This window comes from Carcharodon carcharias, chromosome 4 (genome assembly GCF_017639515.1).
Source record: "Carcharodon carcharias isolate sCarCar2 chromosome 4, sCarCar2.pri, whole genome shotgun sequence".
Taxonomy (NCBI): Eukaryota; Metazoa; Chordata; class Chondrichthyes; order Lamniformes; family Lamnidae; genus Carcharodon; species Carcharodon carcharias.
Genome location: NC_054470.1, coordinates 31,866,004 through 31,872,951, shown reverse-complemented (window position 1 = coordinate 31,872,951; position 6,948 = coordinate 31,866,004).

Below are 6,948 nucleotides of genomic sequence, written 5' to 3'. Positions count from 1 at the left end.
CATATTTCACAGGAATGAAGTGCCCTCCCATACTTTTATTTGTTAGAATATTAAATAAATTTTAAAAAATAAACATAAGACTTAAATAAACACTCACCAGTTATTTACCAATCAGCTCCTCCCCTTGTGCTGATGCCACTTTATTTTATCAAGAGGTTAACTTAAATGTTTTAATTATTAATTCTTATTAGCTACATATCTCAGATTTATTCTAATGAAAAATATGAACTCTATTTAATTTCAACATTATTCTTCTAGATCTGATTCATTAAATGTTGATTATAATCATATGATTGATTATACAATATACAATGTATAAAAAAATAAGTTAAGGTTTATGTATTGTATTAAATTGACTTACATTTTAGTGTTTATACTAATAATTAGTCTAGCTTATTTTATTTGATTGATTACATTATTTTAAATGTTTTCCTGCAGACTTACCCCTGTGTGATTTTTTTGTGTGGTGAAGTCACTATGTGATTTTTTTCTTTCTGTGCCGTTCACACACTCAGTCAGAGAGATGGCTCATTCCTGGCCTTGCTGTTCATACTACTTGTCTCCCAGTCTACTTCCTGCCTTGCTCTCTTTGACAACTCAGCTTCCGACCTCGCTCTCTCTGACTGCTCCTCCCCCGGCCTCATTCTCTCTCACCATTTGGCTTCCAGCCTCTCTTTACATGGTTCCGCTCCCTGTCTCAGTCTGAACCAATGTTGTATAATGCAACACCACAACCATTATGTTGACAAAACATTATTTCCTGATTCTCATTCACTCACTGAGGATGTGATCCGGCATAAGTAGGTTATCATGTTTTATAAAGCAGTTTAAATAAATAGTCGTTTGGTAGTACAGAACTTGAGTGTTGCTGAAAAAAGGAGTCATGTCTAAGCTTTTTGTCTTGCACTCATCAGGACACTCGCAAAAATATCAATATAAGGGGGAAAACAACATTTTATACTGTATGTGAAGAGAGTGCTGATTGGCTGGCAAGTGGCACTGCTATGGAGAATGCACCACTGATGGTGAATGACAGTTAACTGCTTAGCATTGTTTGAAATTTAAACCAGGCAGCTTGACCCAGATTGGTCAAGGCATTGCCCTGAGGAATGAGTCAGCGAATGGCTGTCACTTACTTTGTTTAGCTAAAACAGGCATAATGTATGTACATGTTCTTTCTGTCTGCAAAGAACAGGGCCCTGTGTATTAATATATGCAGATTTCAGTACACGCAAATGCGTCATATTGTGAGCCTGACTGACAATCTTAAATTGGTTGTCAACGTAATTCTTAGCACATTGAGGATTATTTAGCAAATGTTGTCCAGCTGTGGAATCACATCTAATGTTGGACACTGTGTTTTGATTTTGCAAACATGGGCTGGCTGGATACAGTCTGTACCCTGCCCATTGTGAACAGCAGCTGTGATATGCTGTTTGATATGATCCGTCAGCCTTTAGGACTTACAGCCTACATACCTAGCATCACACTGGCACTGAAATTCATATAACACATAACTCATTTGTGTGATAGGCAGAATGTATTTTTGGCTTGACAGCAGCATCTTGTTAATGGTGAGTACCACTTGTGTTGCAACTGCATAGTAGCAGTGTGAAACAGCTAGTTTTATCTGTTGCTCAATTTTTTGAGAAACCTTGCCCTTCCAGGGTAATCTGAGGTAGGCTGGGCTCTTTTCAGGGCTGAAAATTATAGCCTTAGGCCCGTTCATGAGTTTTCATGATATACAGCGCTGATCGGGGTAGCCATTATCCTGCAGGATGTCTTTGATGCGCCCTATTTCAACATCAAGCTTGCATGGCGACCAAATGGCTCAGGCCCTATTTACAAGGTTCCCGATAAGACCAATCTTATAGAGTATGGAACCGTAAGAATCCCAACATGTATATTGACCAATGAAGGTAGGCTTGCAGCAGACCATAGTAAAGAACCCCATTTGATTTCTCAACTAGTACATCAAGGAAAGGGAGTTCATTTGACTGCTCCATTTCAGAGCTGAATTTGAGCGCAAGATGGAGCCCATTAAGACATGTAAGGAAATTATTACATGCAGCTGCAGATTTAAATATAGCAAGCATATCATCCACATATCAGAAATATGCGAGGGGTTGGAGGTTCAATGTTATTCCATCGAAGACACATTTATTATAGAACCCAACAAAGATGTTTGCGAGAGCTGGGCCTAGACGGGATCCCATGGCAACACCATCTATTTGGGCATACATGGTACCACCAAAACCGAACTCAACTGCGTGAGCTGCCAAGTTCATAAGTAATACACAGGGCCCTGTTCTTTGCAGACACAAAGAACATGTATGTTGCACTGTTTCAGCTAAACAAAATAAGTGACAGCCATTTGCTGATTCATTCCTCAGGGCAATGCCTTGACTAATCAGAGTCAAGCTCCCTGGTTTAAATTTCAAACAATGCTTGGCAGTTAACTGTCAGTCCCCATCAGTGGTGCAATCTCCATGGCAATGCCACTTGCCGACCAATCAACACTCTCTTCACATGCAGTCTAAATTGTTGTTTTCCCCCTTATATTGGTATTATTGCGAGTATCTTGATGAGTGCAAGATGAAAAGCTTAGACATGACCCTTTTTTTGATTAAATAATTAGACTTGTTATTATGGAAGTCATAAATCATTGGCTTCTCTGAAAGAATAGCTTATGATGATCTATGCCTTTCTCTGTAAGCAGCGCAAGGGGTTATAATCTATACAGTTCTGATATAAGGTCATCAACCCAAGGAATTAACTCTGTTTCCCTCTTCATGGATGCTGCCTGATCTACTGAGAAGTTTCAACATTATCCATCATTGAAGAATTTCAGTATCAACAGGATTTTGCTTTTCAGTTCTTTATTTTACATAAAGAAACATGGCTGTAGTGACACTATGTGGTTCCAAAATAGCATCACATCTGAACAGATCTCATAAAATGGCAAATGAGTAAATTGAGCTGATTAAAAGGGAACAGTTTTGAAAAAGACAGATGCATGCTCCACAATTGTTCAGTTGATGTGAACCAGAACATTCCATTTTGGCATTAGCTGTCCAATTTTTCAAACACTGAGAATTTCACAGTTTGATACTTTACAGTTTCTAATTTATCACCATTTTGTTTCACGTTTTAAGGTAACAATTTTTACTGGGGTTAGAATTGCCTTTTTAACTTACATCCTAGACGTACTCCTCCATTTGGAGTGTTGTCATGATGTGGAGATCTGAGGCTGCTCCATGCGGTGAGTTGAATTAATATTGCTTCACATTCTGTAGCTTGGTGCGCAGAAAGGATGTGTGAGTGCACACAACAATTCTGTTTCAATCGATTAATACCCATAGGACTAGGTAAGAGATCAGCGAGAGGATGTGGCAGATATTCCAGTCGTCATGTTTGCTGCATCTACTACTTGTTGGATACAATGCAATTTCTATGAAGCAAGGGTACAGAGCTTTTGCTTTTTGGAAGGAGATGACTGCTGCCTTGTACTAAATTCACTCATTTAAAAAACTGTGTCCTATACGTACCTTAACTTTGAGTTCCAGGACACGTGGGTTGTAGGGTGAGACCTGTAAACAAGTTGGCGAAGAGGACGCATGCCCTCATGAATACTATGAAATCAATAATGATTTCTAACTGTAATTTTCTTCTTGGTCCATGAAGGTACCAATGACATAGGTAGAACTAGGGAAGAGGTTCTGCTGAGTCAGTATGAGCAGCTAGTGGCTAAATTAAACGCAGAACTTCAAAGGTAATAATCTCTGGATTACTCCCTGAGCCACAAGCAAATTGGCACAGGGTAAATTAGATTAGAGAGTTAAATGGGTGGCTCAAAGATTGGTGTGGAAGAAATGGGTTTTGATTCATGGGGCACTGGTACCAGTTCTGGGGAAAGTGGGAGCTGTATTGTTGGGATGGTCTTCACCTGAGTCATGCTGGGATGAGTGTTATGGCGAGTCGTATAACTAGGACAGTACAGAGGGCTTTAAACTAAATAGTGGGGACAAGGGATCAAATTTGGGATATGATAAATTAAATATAGAAGACATGGCATAAAAGCAAGGTAGGAATAAGGGAAATGAAATCAGAGTGTGGCAGGAAGGGAGACAGTGTATAAACCTAAGAATGCTCCAGGAGATAAGGCTAGAAGTTGCAATAAAAGTAAAAAACTAAACTAAAGGCTTTGTATCTGAACGCATGTAGCATTTGTAACAAAACAGATAAATTGGAAGCACAAATAGAAATAAATATGTCTGATCTGATGGCCATTTCAGAGACATGGGTGCAGGATGACAAAGTTTGGGACCTGAATATTTAAGGGAACATGACATTTAGGAAGAACAGGAAGCTAAGAAAAGGTGCAGGGTAGCTCTGTTAATTAAGGATGACATTAGTAGAATAGAGAGAGATGACCATAGTTCTGTAGATCAAGATGTAAAATCAGTTTGAGTAGAAGTGAGGAATAGTAAAGGTAATAAGTCACTAGTGGAAGTAAGTGGTTTCTAGGCCCCTGAACAGTAACCACACTATAGGACAGGATATACAGGAAGTAATAATGAGGGGCTGTGAGAAAGGTACAGTGATAATCATGGATGATTTTAATCTACATATAGATTAGACAAATCAGGTTGACAAAGGTAGCCTCGATGATGAGCTTATTGAGTATTTTCAGGACAGTTTTTAGAGCAGCACATTTTAGCACCAGCTAGACAGCAGGCTATACTAGATCTGGTAATGTGCAATGAGGCAGGGTAATGTGCAATGAGTGGGGAGTGGATCTAAGTCTAATGTTTTAAATTTAAATAAGGGCAATTATGAGGGCATGAAGACAAAGCTGGCTAAAGTGAACTGGGAAATTAAGTTAAAGGATAGGTCAGTAGAGATGCAGTAGTAGACATTTAAGGAGATATTTCAGAATACTCAGAAAAGATACAGTCCAGTGAGAAAGAAAGACTCTGGCTATCTAAAAAAGTTAAAGATAGTACCAAATTGAAAGAAAAAGTATATACTTCCGCAAAGATGAGTGGCAGATCAGAAGATTGGACAGAATATAAAGAACAGCAAAGAATGACTAAAAGATTCATAAGGAGGAAGAAATTAGAGTATGAGAGAAAACTAGCTAGAAGTATAAAAACTGTTGGTAAGAGGTTCTACAGGTATTGAAAAAGAGAAAGTGAGAAAAGTTTGCATTGGTCCCCTGGAGAGTGAGAATGAAGAATAATGGAAAATAAGGAAATGGCGGATGAACTGAACAGATATTTTGTGTCTGTCTTGTCTATAGAAGAGACAAATAACATCCCAGAAAGAATTGTAAATCAGGTGAAAGGGAGGGCAGAACATAAAACAATTACAATAATCAGGGGAAAGGTAAAAGAAGTGGCTGCTGAGATAATAGATGTATTCGTTTTAATTTTCCCAAATTCCCTAGATTCTGGAAAGGTCCCATCAGATTGGAAATGTGACTCTTCCATTCAAGATAGGAGGGAGACAAAGAGCAGGAAACTACAGGCCAGTTAGCTTAACATCTATTGTAGAGAAATTGCTCAAATCTATTATTAAGGGGGTTATAGCAGGGCACTTAGAAAACTCAATGCAATCAAGCAGAGTCAAAACAAAAACAGAATTACCTGGAAAAACTCAACAGGTCTGGCAGCATCGGCGGAGAAGAAAAGAGTTGATGTTTCGAGTCCTCATGACCCTTCGACAGAACCTGTCGAAGGGTCATGAGGACTCGAAACGTCAACTCTTTTCTTCTCCGCCGATGCTGCTGAGTTTTTCCAGGTAATTCTGTTTTTGTTTTGGATTTCCAGCATCCGCAGTTTTTTTGTTTTTATCAAGCAGAGTCAATGTTGTTTTGCAAAAAGGAAATCATGTTTGGCTAATTTATGGAGTTCTTTGCAGAAGTAACAAGCAACATGGATAAAGGGGAAGCTGTGGATGTGCTGTACTTAGATATACAGAAGGCATTTGACAAGGTGCCACATCAGATGTTACTACACAAAATAAGACCTCATGGTGTAGGAGGTAATGTATCAGCCTGGATAGAGAATTGGTTAGCTAATAGGAATCAGAGGCTAGGGATAAATGGATCTTTTTCAGGTGGGCAAGATGTGATGAGTGGAGTGCCACAGGGACCTGTTGGGGCCTCAACTATTTACAATTTATATCGATAACTTGGATGAAGGAACCAAATATATGATTGCTAAATTTGCCGATGATATAAAGATAAGTTAGATAGTGAGTTGTGAAGAGGATAAGGAATCTGCAAAGGGACATAGATAGGTTAAGTGAGCAACCAAAAATTTGGCAGATGGAGTATAATGTAGGAAAATGTGAGCTTGCCTACTTTGGTAGGAAGAATAGAAAGGGACCATATTATTTAAATGTAGAGAGATTGCAGAACTCTGAGATACAGAGGGATTTGGGTGTCTGGATACATGGGAAAAATTCCCCCCCCCATTGTGTGGGAGCAGGCGCACCTCTGATTGGTGCCCCCGAGTGGGGGTGTGCCGCCATTTTACATGGGTGGGCCAATTAAGGTCCGCCCAGCGTGACTTCCGCCAGGAAGTGCTATGCGCTCCCTGTGTGGGTGGGGGAGGATTCCCTCAGCCGGGAGGGCGCTCTTTCGTGCACGTTTGCGAAAGAGTGCACAGAACTCCCTGAGGCTAAGTGCTGCCTCAGGGAGATCAGCTCAGAGTTATCATTTCTATTAAAAATTTAAAAAAATTTCCCTGACATGTCCCCTCATGTGACACTGTCACATGAGTTGGGACATGTCCATAACTTCTATTGAAAGATTTCATAAAAATTTAAAAACCTTATGAAACCTCATTCCGCTCATGGATAAGGTTTCATGCTTTTCCCGAAGCCGCCAGGGCTCCCAGCCTGCCCGCCAACCTTAAGGTTGGACGGGCAGGTCCATTAATT